The sequence below is a fragment of the Lepidochelys kempii genome, chromosome 1 (genome assembly GCF_965140285.1).
Source record: "Lepidochelys kempii isolate rLepKem1 chromosome 1, rLepKem1.hap1, whole genome shotgun sequence".
Lineage (NCBI taxonomy): Eukaryota > Metazoa > Chordata > Testudines > Cheloniidae > Lepidochelys > Lepidochelys kempii.
The window spans coordinates 121,791,377-121,811,163 of NC_136380.1; positions in this window are offsets into that span (position 1 = coordinate 121,791,377).

A 19,787-nucleotide genomic window follows, 5' to 3' on the forward strand; every position below is an offset into this window, starting at 1 on the left:
CTTGATACTGTAACACCAAATATAATAAATGCAACACAGAAGAATTACATTATCAAAACAATCTCATGAGTTGGTCAGTGACTTGGCCACTTACTCTCTACTGTACCAATTTCCACAAGTTGATTAACTTGTCATGTACACCCCTATATCAATGAAATTGCTCTGATCCCTTATAAAAAGGAGGGGAGAACCCCTGAATAAAGAACGAGGAAATGAAGTTGTTAGTGATGTTTTTTTGTTGCGCTATATAAATATGGGAACCGGCTGCTTATTCTCAGCTTTTCAACTCAATTTTGCTTACATTCTAAATAATTGATTGGGGAACAGCTTGCATTTGAGAAGCAGAAGGAAAAGTTGATAGTTGGAAAAAGCCAGGTTCACGGAATGTGGAGTGGAGAAGGTTTAAAAAAAAAGTCTACATTCAGCATAACTTCTTGTTCTGAAGTAACACGACACCCCTGGGATGGGTTGTTGGCAGTGGGGACTGGATCTTGGCCTCTGGATCTAAAAGCAGGAACTTCTGTTGACTCTGCTAAAGAACTAGTCTCCATCAAAATCTGCAGTTTACTCAGATGTGTATATGTAGACTGTCCACAGAGGGACACAATACCTCCCTGTGTAAGCATGTCTCCCTGGCTGCAGGAGCTCAACCTGCGTTTCAGAGGATCACCTAGCTCAAATGCCAGTATGGGCCACCATTTTAATATGGTGTTTTTAGCAAGGCTCTTGGCTGCAGGATTTGAACCCAGGAGCTCTGGATCTAGGAAAGGTACTCAGAACATCCCAGCTAAATACAAAATGGAACATATTGTGTAGTATAAGTAGTTAACATGAGCCTCTACTGCCTGAGTTAAAGCCTGGAATTCACCACTGGGAGGGCAGAATTAAACCCTATTAGGAACTGCCACAGAAGCCAACTGGCAAAAGCAGCAGAAGAAATGTGCTGAATCCACCCAGTGCCACCATTTTGGGGGAAGCTTTCCCCAGGGCCAAGAGCCTCTCCTGAATGTCTATTGCTGGCAATGAGTGTACCCCGCAGGAGTAAATTGAGCTCCCAGAATGTGAACTAAAAGCCCTGCCTGAGGGCAGATATAATTTCTGCCATCGTAAACAGGCTGTGTTTGGCTCTGCCATCACTGAAGAGTTACCATCTCCATCTGAAGGAAGACTTCCTCCTGGTATGTGCAAGATTTTACATGTAGGCTGTATTTTCAGCATTCATTGAACAGGAAGTGCTTATATTTAAGCCTCACAGGGTGGTTTACCAGATTAAGCCGGTGCACATTTCACATGCACAGTATTGTCTTGTTTTCTAGCTGGGGGGTTAGGTCAAAGAAGCATTGCTTTGTGTGACTATTGATGGCTGTCAAATTTGTTTCCATCAGCAGTTAGTTAAGAGACTTAGCAATAGGCATACATGTTTCTATTAATACTAGACTGTGGAATGAGTCAGGAACACTGGGATCAAGATTATAATGCAGCACCTCAGTCCAACTCTAGTGTTGAATAAATTAGTCCAGTCTTAAATCCTATTTCATTCCAAGAGCAAAATATACATGACTGTGTGAGTGAGTCTCTTACCCTCACATTTAACATTATGCTAGTCTGACACACAGTTGAGCTGGATCTCACTAAAATACAAACCATATATACTTCTTTGCCTACTGTTTTTTCACGAGTCTGGTCAAGAAGGAAACTAACAGTATATAGAAATTGGTTCACAGACACCAGAATTCACTTCCTTTGAACAGACAAGGTGTGTGTGGGATAATATCTTTTATTGGACCAGCTTCTGCTAGTGAGAGCTAGCCCAAGCTTTTGAGCTACACAGAGCTCTTCCTCAGGTCTGGGAAAGGTACTCAGAGCATCACAGCTAAATACAAGGTAGAACAGATAGTTTAGCATAAGTAGTTAGCACATATTCTAAAACCATTCAAGGTGAAGTGGCCCCTTAACTCATTTCCAGTCATAGGACAAAAAAGGTTGGGGGGGAGGTTAGTGGTTACAGATCATTGTAATAAGCCATAAATCCAGTGTCTATATTAAGACCATGATTTTTAGTGTCTAGCAAAGTTATGAATTTAAGCTCCCAGACTCATCATGTGAAGGTGTTGTGCAGGCTTCCTTGGAGGATGAGGACTGATAGGTCAGAAGTATAGAGATCATTTCTGTAAAAAGTGTTTGACCAGGGGTGTTACGGTGTGTTTGTCTTTTATGACTTTTCTGTGTGAGTTCATTTGAGATATTAGCGATTGTCCCGTTTCACCCACCTAGATGTTAAGTGATGGGGGTAGGGATTCCATTGCTCGTTCTGTAGAGCAGTGCCACATGCATGCCTGCGGCTGTGCTAAATGCCACATAAGCAGAGCTGTGAAGCCTGGTACGTGGATTGCTATCTGCAGCCCTCTGCACATGCGCTCTTCCTATGGCTAGCTACGTTAGACTGCCAATGGAATGAACAGGGAGGAAAGCAGGAGACGGTTCAAGAAATCACCTGCAACTGTCCGGGGCATGCCTGCAATGGTGGGTGGGAATAGAACTGGTGTCATAAGGCCACATTTTAAAAGATTTCTAGATGCCTAAAGATGCAGTGAGGCACCTAGTGAGATTTTCAATAGGAATCAGTGGGAGTTAGATACCCATATGGATCTTTAGGTGTCTAAATACCTTTTAAAAAACTGGCCTATACAGCTTTTATTTAACCCAGAGCTGTGCCCTTGGCCACCCTGCCCTTATCAATATCTCCCTAATGAAAGTGGAACCCACACACCTTCTGGCACCAAGAACACTTAGAGAGAGAGATCAATGAGTCTGCTCTACAGCCTTAGCTAACAGCCAGTTCACGCCGTAGAGGCTCATGCACTAAGCGCCAGAGGTTCCCCTTTCGATCCATCCTGCCGACGACTGGGGTCTGTTAGCATTACAAAAGCCTACCCATCAGTTAGTGGAAACCAGTTAGGACTCACTGTGCATATCTATTAACACACCCTACTGCAACTAAGCCTCCAGCCAGGGATGCATGCCTCCCCTAGCTGAGCCACTGGCAGTCTTGCTAATACTATTCTCAGGAAAAGATGATGCTGGCAAACTTTCCACTTTTTTTTTTTTGTCCCTTTCAGGGAGATGTAAGAGGAAATTATGTTGTCACATTGAAAGATTAACCATCAATTGTGCTGTCCACTGAACAATTAAGAAATGGAGCCAAGAATTCTGAAGGTACTTTCTTTTACCCTCACACTGTCAGGAATACAGCCACTGGTTGCTGAAACTCTGCACTGCCCATTAATTGTCTTCCCTGTTAAAAACAAATTGAGCAGGAGTGGCTTGTATTTTTAAGGGGTGGAGTTAACTTGACAATTAAACAGCACCATCTCCTGGCTAACTAACTCACTTAAGAGTTTCCCGTCTCCATCAGCTGAGTTATGAAACAAAGGCATCCTGCAACAACTGCCATGGCCACTGCAGTCCCTTTGTCTCATAGAAACCCAAAGAGTAGGTTTGTGTGACTCTCCTCTCCTCAGGTAGTGCAGGTAGGCATAGCCCCTACAGCAGGAATTAAGCTCCTCCTTTAGTCTGTGACCATGGTTTCTCTCTGGGACCCATTTCTTCCCTTGCCAGAAATAACTTCTCTCCTTCACTTCTGGTGTGCTCCGGACTGGTCATTCCTGCAGTCTTAACAATTAAGACTTTCCCTCTAAATCAGAAACATTTTACTTTAAAACCTTCTTCTGCTAGCACATTAAAACATTTGCTAAATCCTTAATTACTCTTAAATCACCAGCACTGGTTGTGAACACTTTCTGCTGAGACTTCTTATTTTACTAATATCTCTACTGTCTTACATGGATCCTGCTAAAAAGAGCCCTGACTGATATATATATATATATATATATATATATATATATATATATATATATATATATATATAGTTTTTAATGCTTATGGTCTGCTTCTCTCTCTCACCAAACAGTTTCCTGAACTTCACCTGGGGAACTTCATCCCCAAACCAATCATGCCGTCATATCATTTAGGCAGATGGAGGGCAAGTTTAACACACTGCCCAGCTGCAATGTAACCACTTAGTTAGAATAAACAATACACACTTAAATACTCCAGAAACAGCTTTAATGGATGCAACTTTGTAAAGAAAAAAGAGGAACTACTAATGTGAGGGGGGGTCAAAAGATAAGGCAGCTTCTTTGCTCAGCTCTGCCACTGACTACTGTGTGACCTTGGGCAAATCACCTCTAATTTCCCTTCCATCTGTCTTGTCTATTTAGATTGTAAGTCCTTCAGGGCAAGAACTGACTCCTGCTATGTATGTGGACAGTGCTTAATACAGGCCCCCATCGCATTTGTAGACTCTTCTGTATTACAGATACTGTGATTAATAATAATAATGGTGATTTCACCATTAAAACTTGCAGGCAGACTCTTTCAGATTCTTTCATAGTTTTTAAACTAAGAGATGGGGGAAAGCCGATTGCTGCAGAGGCACACATGGATTGGATAGAGACTCCTCTTAGAGGAGAATCTATTGACAGAGATTCTCTGGGTTTTATTCAGGAGGAGGGGATGGAAGAGGATAAAGTATGGGCCAGATCAGACGAGAAACATGCACATAAAGAATCTGACACATCAGAAAAGGGCAGACAAATAAACAGTGACAAGTTTTTAAAGTGCTTCTACACAAATGCTAGAAGTCTAAATCAGAAAATGAGTGAACTAGAGTGCCTCATGTTAAAGTAGGATATTGATATTATAGGCATCACAGAAACCTGGTGGAGAGAGGACAATCAATGGGACACAATCGTTCTGGGGTACAAAATATATCGGAAGGACAGAACAGGTCGTGGGGCGGGGGGGAGGAGGTGGTGCTATATGTGAAAGAAAATGTAGAATCAAATGAAATAAAAATCTTAAATGAATCCCCATGTTCTATAGAATTTCTATGAATAGTAATTCCATGCTCTAATAAGAATATAACAGCAGTGATCTATTATCGACCACCTGACCAGGACAGTGATAGTGAGGAAGAAATGCTAAGGGAGATTAGAGAGGCTATCAAAATAAAAAACTCAATAATAGTGGGGGATTTCAATTATCCCTATATTGACTGGGTACATGTCACCTCAGGATGAAATGCAGTGATTAAAGTATCGAGAAATTTTAATGACTGCTTCTTGGAGCAGCTGGTACAGGAACCCACAAGGGGAGAAGCAACTTTTGATCTAGTCCTGAGTGGAGCGCAGGATCTGGTCCAAGAAGTAACTATAACAGGACTGCTTGGAAATAGTGACCATAACAACATGTAACAGTCCTGTGGTGGGAAGAACCTCAACAGCCCAACACTGTGGCATTTAATTTCAGAAAGGGGAACTAAGCAAAAATGAGGAGGTTAGTTAATAGAAATTAAAAGGTACAGTGACTAGAGTGAAATCCCTGCAAGCTGCATGGACGCTTTTCAAAGACACCATAATAGAGGCTCAATTTAAATGTATACCCCAAATTAAAAAACACAGTAAAAGAACTAAAAAAAGCCACTGTAGCTTAACAACCATGTAAAAGAAGCAGTGAGAGATAAAGGCATCTTTTAAAAAGTGGAAGTCAAATCCTAGTGAGGTAAATAGAAAGGAGCAAAAACACTGCCAAATTAAATGTAAAAATGTAATAAGAAAAGCCAAAAAGGAGTCTGAAGAACAGCTAGCCAAAAACTCAAAAGATAATAACAAAATGTTTAAGTACATCAGAAGCAGGAAGCCTGCTAAAAAAACAGTGGGGCCCCTGGACACTCAAGATACAAAAGGAGCACTTAAAGACAATAAAGTCATCGTGGAGAAACTAAATGAATTCCTTTCTTCAGTCTTCATGGCTGAGGATGTTAGGGAGATTCCTAAACCTGAGCCGTCTTTTGTAGATGACAAATCTGAGGAATTGTCACATACTGAAGTGTCACTAGAGGAGGTTTTGGAATTGAGAAACTTAACAGTAACAAGTCACCGGGACCAGATGGCATTCACCCAAGAGTTCTGAAGGAACTCAAAAGTGAAATTGTGTAACTATTAACTATAGTTTGTAACCTGTCCTTTAAATCAGATACTGTACCCAATGACTGGAAGATAGCTAATGTAATGCCAATATTTAAGAAGGGCTCTAGAGGTGATTCTGGCAATTACAGACTGGTAAGTCTAATGTCAGTACCAGGCAAATTAGTTGAAACAATAGTAAAGAATAGAATTGTCAGACACAGAAGAACATGAATTGTTGCTAAAAAGTCAACATGGTTTCTGTAAAGGGAGATCATGTCTTACTAATCTATTAGAGTTCCTTGAGGGGGTCAACAAACATGTGGACAAGGGGGATCCAGTGGACATAGTGTACTTAGATTTCCAGAAAGCCTTTGACAAGGTCCCTCACCAAAGGCTCTTATGTAAATTAAGTTGTCATGGTATAAGAAGGAAGATCCTTTCATGGATTGAGAACTGGGTAAAAGACAGGGAACAAAGGGTAGGAATAAATGGTAAATTTTCAGAATGGAGAGGGGTAACTAGTGGTGTTCCCCAAGGGTAGTCCTAGGACCAATCCTATTCAACCTATTCATCAATGATCTGGAGAAAGGGGTAAACAGTGAGATGGCAAGTTTGCAGATGATACTAAACTGCTCAAGATAGTTAAGACCAAAGCAGACTGTGAAGAACTTCAAAAAGATCTCACAAAACTAAGTGATTCGGCAACAAAATGGCAAATGAAATTTAATGTGGATAAATGTAAAGTAATGCACATTGGAAAAAATAACCCCAAGTATCCATACAATATGATGGGGGCTAATTTAGCTACAACTAATCAGGAGAAAGATCTTGGGAGTCATTGTGGATAGTTCTCTGAAGTCCATGCAGTGTGCAGCGGCAGTCAAAAAAGCAAACGGGATGTTAGGAATCATTTAAAAAGGGATAGAGAATAAGATGGAGAATATCTTATTGCCCTTATATAAATCCATGGTATGCCCACATCTTGACTACTGCATACAGATGTGGTCCCCTCATCTCAAAAAAGATATACTGGCATTAGAAAAGCTTCAGAAAAGGGCAACTAAAATGATTAGGGGTTTGGAACGGTCCCATATGAGAAGAGATTAAAGAGGCTAGGACTTTTCAGCTTGGAAAAGAGGAGACTAAGGGGGGATATGATAGAGGTATATAAAATCATGAGTGGTGTGGAGAAGGTGAATATGGAAAAATTATTTACTTATTCCCATAATATGAGAACTAGGGGCCACCAAATGAAATTAATGGGCAGCAGGTTTAAAACAAACAAAAGGAAGTTCTTCTTCACTCAGCACACAGTCAACCTGTGGAACTCCTTGCCTGAGAAGGTTGTGAAGGCTAGGACTATAACAGGGTTTAAAAGAGAACTGGATAAATTCATGGAGGTTAAGTCCATTAATGGCTATTAGCCAGGATGGGTAAGGAATGGTGTCCCTAGCCTCTGTTTGTCAGAGGGTGGAGATAGATGGCAGGAGAGAGATCACTAGATCATTACCTGTTAAGTTCCCACCCTCTGGGGCACCTGGCATTGGCCACTGTCAGTAGACAGGATACTGGGCTGGATGGACCTTTGGTCTGACCCAGTATGGCCGTTCTTATGTTCTTAAATGGCAGGAAAGCCTGCTTAAGGTGAAAGCTGTCTGACGTATACAGCTTAGTAATACTAACAATATACAGGTTTCAGAGTAGCAGCCGTGTTAGTCTATATTCGCAAAAAGAAAAGGAGTACTTGTGGCACCTTAGAGACTAACAAATTTGTTTGAGCATACATTTTCGTGAGCTACAACTCACTTCATCTGATGCATCACGAAAATGTATGCTCAAATAAATTTGTTAGTCTCTAAGGTGCCACAAGTACTCCTTTTCTTTTAACAATATATAGTATCTCAGAAAAGCTTACCCATCTCTCAAAACCTTCATGTGCAGCAGAATGTGGCTAACTCAAGTGTAAACATCTTGCCAAAAGCATCATCGACCTTCATAGCTCTCGTTTGCTTCCCAGTCTAAGGCTAGAGAATAAGGCTGGTCTAGTGCTTAGGGGGTTTGCCTAGGAGTAGAAGACTCTGATCAAATTCCTGGCTCTGCTACAGACTTTCTGTATAACTCTGGACTAATCACTTAGCCTCCCCATGCCACAGCACCCCATCTGTGAAATGGAGGAATAGCACTCTGAGGTATCATGATGATAACAACCTAACTGATTGCAAGGTCCTCAGATACTATGGTAATACGGGGCAATGTAAATGCCTAAAATAGATAGACAGGCTTCTCCTAACACTTTCATCCAAAATTCATGGAAACGATCTAGATTTCTTCAGCTGTGTTTCAGTCTGAAGGGAGTGGCTCGCCTCTTTAAACCTTTGTTCAGTTTTTTAATATACATCCTGTCATGACTTATTCATTATTAGTGGTGCTATCATAGTCACACCTGTAGGTCCCTGTGCACTGGTCATATATATAGTAACAGATAGTCTGGACTCTTCACAGATGGGGCTAAATCTAGCCTAAAAAGACAAGGCAGACAAAAGGGGAAGAAATGAAGTATAGAATGATAGGAGATTAGGGTTGGCAGAGACCTCAGGAGGTCATCTAGTCCAACCCCCTGCTCATAGCAGGACCAACCCCAACTAAATCATCCCAGCCAGGGCTTTGTCAAGCTGAGCCTTAAAAACCTCTAAGGATGGAGATTCCACCACCTCCCCAGATAACCCATTCCAGTGCTTCACCACCCTCCTAGCGAAATAGTGTTTCCTACTATCCAACCTAGACCTCCCCCACTGCAACTTGAGACCGTTGCTTCTTGTTCTGTCATTATCATTATCTCCATTTTATAAATGGGGAGCAAAGACATGGAAAAATTAAAAGACTGCCCCAAACTCACACAGGAAGCCTGCACAAAGTTTGGAACTGAATTAGGATTATTCTTGTCTATAGTACAAATTTCCCAGACCAGCCCCTGCTTTTTATCTCCAATATAAACAAAATCAAAATGAAGGCTTCCCATCAAATGCTGAGTAATGGGCTGCATTTGAATACTGACAGTCCAGTTCCAGCATTGGCCAACATGTCGTGAGATGACTGTGACAAATGGTAGTTGTCGAACCAAAGATCAGCTTAAATGTCACTGGAGAACAATCACACCATGAGTTGTTACTCATTCTTATTTGGGTTTTGGAATGGGTCCCATATGAGAAGAGATTAAAGAGGAAAACTACTTTATAGCTTGAAAAATGGCTCTATTTGTAAAAAGAAAAGGAATACGTGTGGCACCTTAGAGACTAACAAATTTATTTGAGCATTATGATGTCTGTCTGTATCTGCATGAGTTTTTTCATGAAGTTGATCGATTTCTACTCCACATGGCTAAATGCACAAGTACTCCTTTTCTTTTTGCGAATACGGACTAACACGGCTGCTACTCTGAAACCAGACTCTATTTGTGTGTGTGTGTGTGTATATATATATATATATATATACATATATATATACACGGAATGTTTATCAGATTCCTAAAAATCAGTTGCACTCCAACCAGGAGTATTTCCATTGAAAATACAAGAAAGCTGTGACAGTAGCCTTTGCACCAATATAGTTTGTACATCTGTCACTACACCTCAACTTGTATGAACGCTGGTAATGAGCAGGAGTGAAAATGAAGGGTCAGTAAGGGTTTTTGTTTGGTTTGGTTTTTTAGCTACCAATATTTTCCTATTGCAAGTAATTCCAACAAAGACACCATGGTTATGGAAACATTCCCACCAGCTCCAATGAGGAAGGCTTGCTTTATATCTTTTACTTAACAGCTATCATCTAGCCACCAGCTTTACTCATAACGAGATATGTTCACCCCTGCGTAGGCCCTAGCAATAGGGCAGGGGCAGAAGAGACGTGGTTGTGCCTCTCCATTTCCATTGCTGCTGAGAGTCTAAGTGAAGGCTAGGGCAGCCCTCATGATTGCCCTAGCTTGAGCATCTTGCTGCTATTGGCTCTGTGGAGCTTGCAGCAGTGGGGAATTGGAAAGAGACAGCTCTATCCCAACCATGCTTCCTCCCACCAGAAATAAATCCACTTGCTGTCTCTGCCCCTCCCCAAGAATCCTCCCGACATCGGTGGCTGCTATGCAGGTGGTGCAGACTTGGCAGAGACAGTTCTGCACTTGGCAAGTGACCTTGCTGTTTTAGGATTTTATACTGTAGCTGTAGTGTCTGAATGCCTACTCCTCCAGAGCTATTCACCAGGTAGGAGTACAGCCCCTTTATCTGACTGTAGCTCACCCAAAGTGGCCACAGCATAGTGTTGAATTCTCCCCAGTATCCTTGCTCTTACCTAGTTGAGTTGGAAACTTCCAACACACATCTAGGGGCAGCGTAATTCAGTGGACATAGTACTGTACTGGGTATCAAGAGACATGGGTGCTATCCCTGCTTCTACCACACTTTGTGCTCTCAGGTAAATCACTCAGTATTCCCATCTGCACACTGGAGATAAATTACCAAGTGCTTTGCAAATTATGGATAAAGTGTGCTATATGTGCTGCATAGTGTTTGAGTTCTACAGTCGAGTCTTTCAGACTGTAATAGACTCTTTCCTTTCACTCTTAAAAAAATACTTGCTATAAAAAGGTCTCACTCTGAGAACAATTGTATTTGGTGAATTTGATTAACATTCTAATGCGAGTCAGCAGAGTATGCTTTTTAAAAAATTCAAACAGCGTTAGGCTGTCTTCCTTTCCAGTCAGTATTCTTCACAACGTGTCTTAAATAGCTAGGAATTGGAAGGGAAGTTTCATTTTCATCCTGGATAAAGTGTATTTTGTCTTTTGCAGCCCCTTTAAATGTTTCTGCAGATGAATACTGCCCATTTTGAAGTACGAAACCCCATCAGCAGAGTGTCTGTGTTAGAAGTGGAAATAGCACCAAGTTACAGGAATGTTAAATCAAGATTAGAGGATTTTCTAATATGCTGTTGCAGAAATTGTTGTTGCAGAAAGAATGTAAAGAAAGCAAATTTGCATCAGCCCTGGCATGCGAGATGATTATAAGACATGAAATAAAGCAGAGATCTTCTAAAATGGACACACATTTATGCTGAGTAGTAAGAAGTCAGAACGATGAAATTCATGCACCTCCTAAATGTATAGTACCTCTGATAATGCTCAATAAAAAATATTTTCCTTTTTGTAGTTTATGGGCTGTGATGGTGCTTATAGACATTGCCAAATATAATGTTACAGGAGTGTAGAATTACATGTTCTATGACTTAAAAGGCCAAGAAGGCTGAAAATATTAGCATTTATTTCCTGCAGCACCTGAAGTAGGACAAGCCACTGCATTCATGTGGCTGGAACAGGAAGTGGGAATTTTACCAACCTCTAAGCCAAGTATAGGCTTTGGAAAAAACAAAGAAGACAAACCATTCCAGTGCTCTTCCTGGTTTGCTGCCTTTCAATATTTTCTTATGCACTGTATGCCATCTTGAGCTGTGAAAGGCCAGCAGGAGTAAATAAATTGTACTTCAAAAGATATATGGCAGAGTTAGGTACCGGTACAGGCATCTGCACAACACTGAGTGGGAATAAAAGAAATCATTCCTGCTCTTCACCATGTTTATCTGGTTTCAGAGTAACAGCCGTGTTAGTCTGTATTCGCAAAAAGAAAAGGAGGACTTGTGGCACCTTAGAGACTAACCAATTTATTAGAGCATAAGCTTTCGTGAGCTACAGCTCACTTCCTCAGATGCATATCGTGGAAACTGCAGCAGGCTTTATATATACACAGAGAATATGAAACAATACCTATTCCCACCCCACTGTCCTGCTGGTAATAGCTTATCTAAAGTGATTTCCAGCACAAATCCAGGTTTTCTCACCCTCCACCCCCCCACACAAATTCACTCTCCTGCTGGTGATAGCCCATCCAAAGTGACAACTCTTTACACAAATATCTGGTATATTTGGATGTTGTTAGAACCTCACTTTGTCTCTTTTCTTCCAGAGGAGAGAGAGCTGAATTGCTATGGGGATTTAGTGCAAGGAGAATCTAAGATAGACATAGATGTTAGTCATATGGCTTAATGCACTACTGGAAGGGACTCAGATACTATGAGATACTATGATACTATGGTGTCAGATACTATGGTGATGTGGGTGGTGTCAGAAGCTATAGGTGAGAAAACAGATGTTAGTAGAAGGAGACAGAGAGGGCAAATCACAGCAGCAAATATTCAGAGAATTACAAAAGGGATATTGGTAATGTGAAAGATGAATAATTAGAGAGCGACTGTTTTCCCTAATATAGCACCTGACAGATTCAAAGAGATGAAAAAGGAGGGTAGTTGCCAAGCTAAGTTACCCGACCTTAATGTACAAAGACAGTACAATGCATGTTCATATTGCAGGCTGAAGACAAAAAGTAAGTTCAGCACATTATATCCAAGCCAGGAGCCCTGTTGAAGGGGATATCATATGAAGTTGAGTGCCTGCTGAGAACTCTTATACAAAGCTGGCATTCAGCAATACTCCTCTGTGGTGCAAATTTTCAAAGGGGCTACAAGAAGACCCTTTGTTCATGTGCAGCTTTGTGTATGCAGTTCACTTGCACTCATAATTTTTGTATGCTGTCAGTTTTCCCTGTGTGCACAAATAAAAGAATTTACAACAGCGAGGATGTTTATGCTGTGTGCAAATGGGTTTTGCGTGACTAGTGTCATTTGTATGTGCAGACAAAAGTGCACAAAAATGCATGTGCGCACACACACAATTGTACATGCAAAATTCTATAACCACATAAAAGCCCAGATTTTAAAACATTGCTTGAAATAGTATTGAAGCATATGAAAAAAGCACACGCTCACTGCACAGATACAGCATTGCTGGAGATGGCAGTAGAAAGTGACCAAAAGGTGGCAAAGCAGGGTCTGGGATTTTGGATTACTCCAGTGAAGAGAGGCCTTGTTGGCAATCTCAGTAAAGAGGCCAAAGACCAAAATAGGATGATGGATGAACTACCTTCTAACCCCTAGACGTATCCTCCCAGGTCAGGGTTGTGGCACACAGTTAGGACGATGCTGGGAGCTTGAATTGCTGCTGTCTGTTTTATGGATAGAAGATTTCAGTAGAGCTGCTGAAAATTTGCATTTTACAAGCATTACATTCTCTTCTACATACACGGGTTTAAGAAGTGGAAGGCTGCTGTCCATAAAGCAGAATTAAAGAGGTCTTATGGAAAGAGCAGAGCAGAAACCCAAATCACAGATGTTCATACCAGACAAAACATCTAAGCCAGAGCTCCTCTTTCCACAAGTTCCCCAAAGTAAAGTGCCATCTGTACTGTTGTTGTTATTGCCTTAGTGGGCCAGATTACAAGACATGCCCTTATTCAGTAAATGTGATATGAACTTGGAGTGTAGACAGTCTAACCATGTTACAACCCATTTTCCAAACTGTGCTACAGTCCTGATAAAGTCGAAAGCAGCAACATGAATTGAGAACATAGTTAGAACATTGGTCCTATTGACCTAATACAACTGAGCTGTGTTTCACTGTGATGGGGGCCTACCATATTTAACCATGCCCCTCAAATCAATAGTTATAGTGCAGACCTCTACCTGAAGCTGACGTGAAATTCTGCACACAACCACATCGGGGCAGAGAATGAATATTTTCTACAAAACAGAATTACCATTCTCTACTCTGGGCTCCTGGGAGCCCTAGCTCTTAGAGAGTGCACCTTAAAGAGAGCCAGGAACCCTAGAATACCAGGCTGCTGGGGAACCCTAAGCCTGGGAACTTGGGTCCTGGAACTCCTAGGGCTTCCGAACTCCTTGCTCCCTTTCAGCTCATTAGGCAGTGTGACAAAGTTCCTGCTCTACCTTGGTGGGTCTTGCGCTTATTGGTGGATTTGTTCGCCTTGGAGCTTCACAGCAGCCCTCAGCTTGGCCGTTTTTCTGAACCCACAGTCCAGGTCAACTCCTCTTGTGTCCGACCAGGAGTTGGGAGGATTTGGGGGGAACCCGGGCCCGCCCTCTACTCCGGGTTCCAGCCCAGGGCCCTGTGGAATGCAGCTGTCTAGAGTGCCGCCTGGAACAGCTGTGCGACAGCCACAACTCCCTGGGCTACTTCCCCATGGTCTCCCCCCAACACCTTCTTTATTCTCAACATAGGACCTTCCTCCTGGTGTCTGATAATGTTTGTACACCTCAGTCCTCCAACAGTCCGCATTCTCACTCTCAGCTCCTAATGCCTCTTGCTCCTAGCTCCTCACATGCACACCACAAACTGAAGTGAGCTCCTTTTTAAAACCCAGGTGCCCTGATTAGCCTGCCTTAATTGATTCTAGCAGCTTCTCGATTGGCTTCCGGTGTTCTAATCAGCCTGTTTAATGGTCTCCAGAAGGTTCCTGATTGTTCTGGAGCCTTCCCTGTTGGGAAACGGAACGTCCTTTGCTTGCTCCTCAGCTATCTGCTTTCTATTCTTTTCTAAAGCCCCCTGGCCTGGATTTTTCTTACGTTTTGAACCTGCCTTAGTCCTCCCCGACTGGGCCAGACGCTTTTTTTTGCTTTGTTTTGATTCTTTGTTTTTTTTTCTTCTTGCCGTCTACGTGCTGGTCAGCCCTCAGCTTGCCGCCAGCACCCGCCCCCCCCCCCCGCCTGCTTTCGGGCGCAGCTATTTGCCTCAGCTGAGCCCCCCGGAGGAGGGGGGGGAAGACTGCCAATTTTGCTCTCCGGAGGGGGGAGTGGAAACCCCCAGACCCAGCCGTTTTGCTGGCAGCTCGGATTACAACATTCTCAGCATGCCGGAAGCCTTGGAACACAGCCAACACAGCTGGAGAAGAAGATTTCAGAAGACAGGAGAAACAATCCAAGGAAGCTATAAATCATTGTGAAGGGGGCTGTAAGACTGAGTAATTTTCTGAATTATACTCTCGTGGGGGGGAGTTTGACTGTGGTTACTTGCATTTGTGGCAGCACAGGGGGTGTGGCGCGGAGCCCCCCCCCCGATCCATCGGTGCCCCTAACCCCCCCACCATTACTACAACTGTCACGGTCCCCCACCCCCCGCCGTCCGTCCCTGCTGGCAACCTGCCATCTCCCTTCGGATCCAGCTGTTCGCTTTGAACTCTGCCTTTCGGACCGGATATAACAGCCGACCAAACGAGACTCTTTGGACAAACGTGCGTGGGTCTGCACCTCCCCCTCCCCCCGGATTGCTTATCCCACAGCTTGCCCCTATTACCGGACCCCGATTTTGTTCCCCTCCCCTCCCAGTCCAACCCCTTTGGCATTCCCCCCCCCCCCCCGTCTGCAGCCCAGCGGGGAGGAGCAGTTACTTTGCTTCCCCCTCCCCTTCCTCCTTCCGGTGTCTCCCCGTCTCTCCCTGCTCACAATGGCGGGGAATGAGAGGGGCGAGGCCCCTCCAACAAAATCAGTTGTCCCTCCCCCATCACCCCCCCCGCCCGACCCCCAAGGTTCCCCCCCACCACTGTTGTTAAGATATTTGCCACCCCCCCTGCTGGAGCACCGGCAGCAGGAGGCACCGGGGTGATTGCTGCTGCTGCGCCCACCCCCCCACCCAGATTCTAGGAAACCCCCCCCAGCTGGCTGGAAGGGCCAGGGCGGGACAAAAGGAAAGGACCCCGCTAAAACCACTAAGCCCTCCATGGCAGGGGCTGCCCCCACCGCTGTGGCCTCGTCATGAACGGTGGCGCCCCTCCCTGCATTTCTCTCCACCAGCTCTGTGATTGTCCCTCCCCCGGCCCCCAGGACGTATGCCCGGGCAGTGACGGGCTCCCCCCTGCCTGCTGCCTCGTCATCTCGCCCCCCCCCCCGCCGCCATCACCAGCGGCCAGGGCCCTTTCCCCGCCTTGACCAGGAGGAACGGTGTCCGTTGCCTCCTGGTGCCCACCTCGCCCCACGTGGAGACATACGTGCAGGCGTTGGCGAAGGTGGTAGGACCCACGGCTATTGTGGTGGCCTCCAAGATGTATGGGAAGGTCGTTTTTTTCTTAGCTGTGGAGGCTGCCGCCCAGGAGGCGGTGGAGAGGGGCCTGGCGGTGGGGGGCGGGTTGTCCCCCTAGAGCCGCTAGAAGACCTGAGCATTCGCCTCGTCCTCACCTCCATTCCTCCCTTCTTACCCAATGTTGCCCTGTTACCCGCGCTCTCCACTCTGGGGAAACTTGTCTCTGTCATCAGCCCTCTCCCGTTGGGCTACAATGACCCCACCCTCCGTCACATCCTTTCGTTCCACTGGCAAGTGCAGCTTCTACCGCCGGCAGGGGTGCGTGACAGAGAGGTGCTCAAGGGGTCTTTTCTAGTCCCCTACCAGGGAGCCCGCTATCGGGTCTTTTACTCCACCGGAGAGGCCCGGTGCTACCTCTGCCGCTCAGCGGGGCATGTCCGCAGAGACTGCCCTTTGGCCCGGGAGGGAGGGGCACCCAAAACCCCTGAGACCCGGCAGGACATCGGCCCCATCGCTGCCGACGCCCCTGGCTGCCCGGCACCTGAAACCAACCCTCCTCCTACTCGACCCATTGCTGCTCCCGTCCGGGCCCAAGAGATACCTTCCCTATAACGCCCGGGCGAGCAAGGGAGTTTCACCCTTGCTATTACCAATCCAGCAGAGCCTATGGAGGAGGGTGTGGCAAGGATATTACCGGGTATAGGAGAGGGCCCGCCCCAAGGAGAAACCTCCGCCCCTCATGCTGCCTCACTGCTACCCCCCCGAACCATCGCCTCCGCCCCCCAACACGACCCCTGCTAACTAACCCCCAGATGACGCTATGGAGGGCTGGACCCTAGTCCAGGGGAAGCGAGGCAAGAGGAAGGCTCGAGCTCCGCTGCATCCATCCGACGCGGAAGCCCCCCGGAAGACCAGGAAAGGAGGCACTGATATTGAGCCTCCCACCACGGCCACGAGTGAGATCCATCCGCTGGTGTCGGGAGGGGAAGACGGACTGGCATTGGAGGGAAGAATCCCCCCTCCACGGGAGACCCTCCCCTCCAAGACTCCTGAGGACGCCCCTTCTGCCTGGATACCACCCGAACCCCCCGCGGACCCCAACGCGACCGTTGAGGCAGGCCCTAGAGGAGAGGCCCCCGGGGTAGCAGGAGCTGGCCTCTCCCACGTGTATGCGGAGATTGAGGCCCTAGATTTGACCCCGGTCACCCAGGGAGAGGATGATCTACTGCCGGTTGGCCTCGAGCTGGGCAACCTTACCCCAGCCCCCCTTTCCCCATGCTCCCTCCCCCTAATTGCCTTCCCGGCTGAGCACCCTGCAGAAGGTGGTCCACCACCTGATGCCATGGCCACTAAGACCACCATGGAGCCAGTGCCTAGCATTATTGGGAGCCCCCTCCCTTACCCCTTAACCCTTGACTCTGCTCAGGAGGCACTTTCCTTTAGCTGCTTGCCTCCTGAACCCCAGAACCTTACCCCTGCCCCTGCCCCCACCCCTGTCCCTGCCCCTGGCACTGCCCAAGTCCCCTCCTCCTGCAATGCTAATGCCACCCCTGGGGTTATTTCCTTCCCGCCTTTCGCAGATTCCCCCCAGGGAGCAGTCTTTGCACTTTCTAGTCGCGACCCATTAGGCGTTGCAATTTTTTCCCTGCCATCCACCTCCACCCCAAGGCGTGAAATGAATTTAATAACCCCAGCCTGTCAGACGCCCCGTCGGTGGTCCGCACCCTGTTTAATCGCCTTAGCAGACCACGAGGCTGTATTAAGAGTCCCACCAGGGAACACCCCGGAAATTGTAACCCCACCCCCCCATGAGCTGCGGCATGCACTACAGAAGTTCCTAGAACACACCCGTGGCGCCTGCAATAGAGTACAGCTGGCTCTTCAGCTATGGGGGGACTTTGACCAAATCCTCCAGGCCACAAGGGCCCTTATACAGGAGGGCAGGGGGCAAGGAAGGCGCGGTGCTGCGGCCTACGAGCGAGCCCGCGGCTTCCGACACGATCTACTCATCCACGGGATGGGTCACAGGTTGCTGCGCAACCCGCCGGGGGTCCTGAATACCCCCGCCAACAAGAACCCCCCACCTCCCCAGCCCTCTGCATGACGCCTCTTATTATTGCGACCCTGAATACCAGGGGCTGTAGGATGGCTCTCCGCAGGTCCCAGGTGCTCTCTTACCTTCGGGAAGGGGGGTACTCTGTAGTTTTCCTGCAGGAGACCCATACGGACCCAGCCGCTGAGGACAGGTGGCAGCTGAAGTGGGGGGACGGGGTATACTTTAGCCACTTCGTGACTTGGCAAGCTGGAGTGGCGACCCTGTTCTCCCCCAACCTACAGCCCGAGGTGCTAGGGGTCACTGAGGCCGTGCCGAGCCACATGCTGCACCTTCGAGTCTGTATGGAGGGGCTCGTGGTCAATCTTGTTAACATCTATGCCCCGCAAATGAGCTCCAGGCGGCCACAATTCTGTCAACGGGTGTCCGACTTTCTCGGCACCCTGGATTCGCACGAGTGCCTGGTCCTGGGAGGGGACTTTAACACCACCCTCGAGGAACGGGACCGCTCAGGGGCCGAACCGAGCCCGGCCGCTGCGAATATTCTCCGAGGGATAGTTGAACATCACTCCCTAGTGGATGTCTGGCGTGACCATCACCCAGATGACACTTCCACGTTCACCTTTGTCCGGGTGGAGGCCCATCGGTCACACCACTCTCGGTTGGACCGTATTTACTTATCCCGTTTCCATCTTTCACAGGCCCACTCCTCCGCCATTCGGCCGGCCCCATTCTCCGATCATCATTTAGTCACCATAACGGTCTCCCTCCGTGCAGAGAGACTGGGGCCGGCCTATTGGCACTTTAACAACAGCCTGTTGGAGGACGAGAGCTTCGTAACGTCCTTCCGGGAGTTTTGGCTGGCCTGGCGAGAGCAGTGGCATGCCTTTCCCTCGGTGCGGCGATGGTGGGATCTCGGGAAGGTGCGCGCCAAGCTCTTCTGCCGTGACTACACTCGGGGCACCAGCCGACGGCGAAATGCGGCGCTAGAGCAGTTGGAACGGGAGGTCTTAGAGATGGAGAGACGCCTGGCTGCCAACCCCGAGGACCTGTCCCCCTGCGGAGCATGCTGGGAGAAGCGGGAGGAGATCCGGGCCCTCGAGGACCACCGGACCCGAGGTGCCTTCATTCGGTCCCGCATCCACCTCCTTCGGGAGATGGACCGTGGCTCCCGCTTCTTCTATGCCCTGGAGAAAACAAGGGGGGGCCAAGAGACACATCACCTGCCTTCTTGCGGAAGACGGCACCCCACTCACGGATCTGGAGGAGATGTGTGGGAGGGCCCGTGACTTCTACACAAGCCTTTTCTCCCCAGATCCGACCGATCCTGGCGCTTGAGGGGTGCTCTGGGAGGAACTCCCTACGGTCAGCGTGGGCGACCGACACCGACTAGAGCTGCCTCTCACCCTGGCCGAGTTCTCGGAAGCCCTCCGTCACTCTGCGCGCCCAGTGTCACTGAGAGTTCCCTCCCCACCCCCTTAACCCTTGAGCCTGATCGGGAGGTGCCACCATCCAGCTGCTTGCCTCCTGAAACCCAGAACCTCGCCTCTGCCCCTGCCCTTACCCCTATCCAATTTACCTCCTGCAATGTCATTGCCACCCCCAGGGCTGTCTCCTTCCCTTTCCCAACTGATGACCCCCAGGGAGTGGCCTTTGTGTTCTCCTGCCCCAAACCATTAGGAGCTGCTATTTTCCCTCCACCGCCCCCTATCGCCCCAGAGCTTGAGGCAGACCT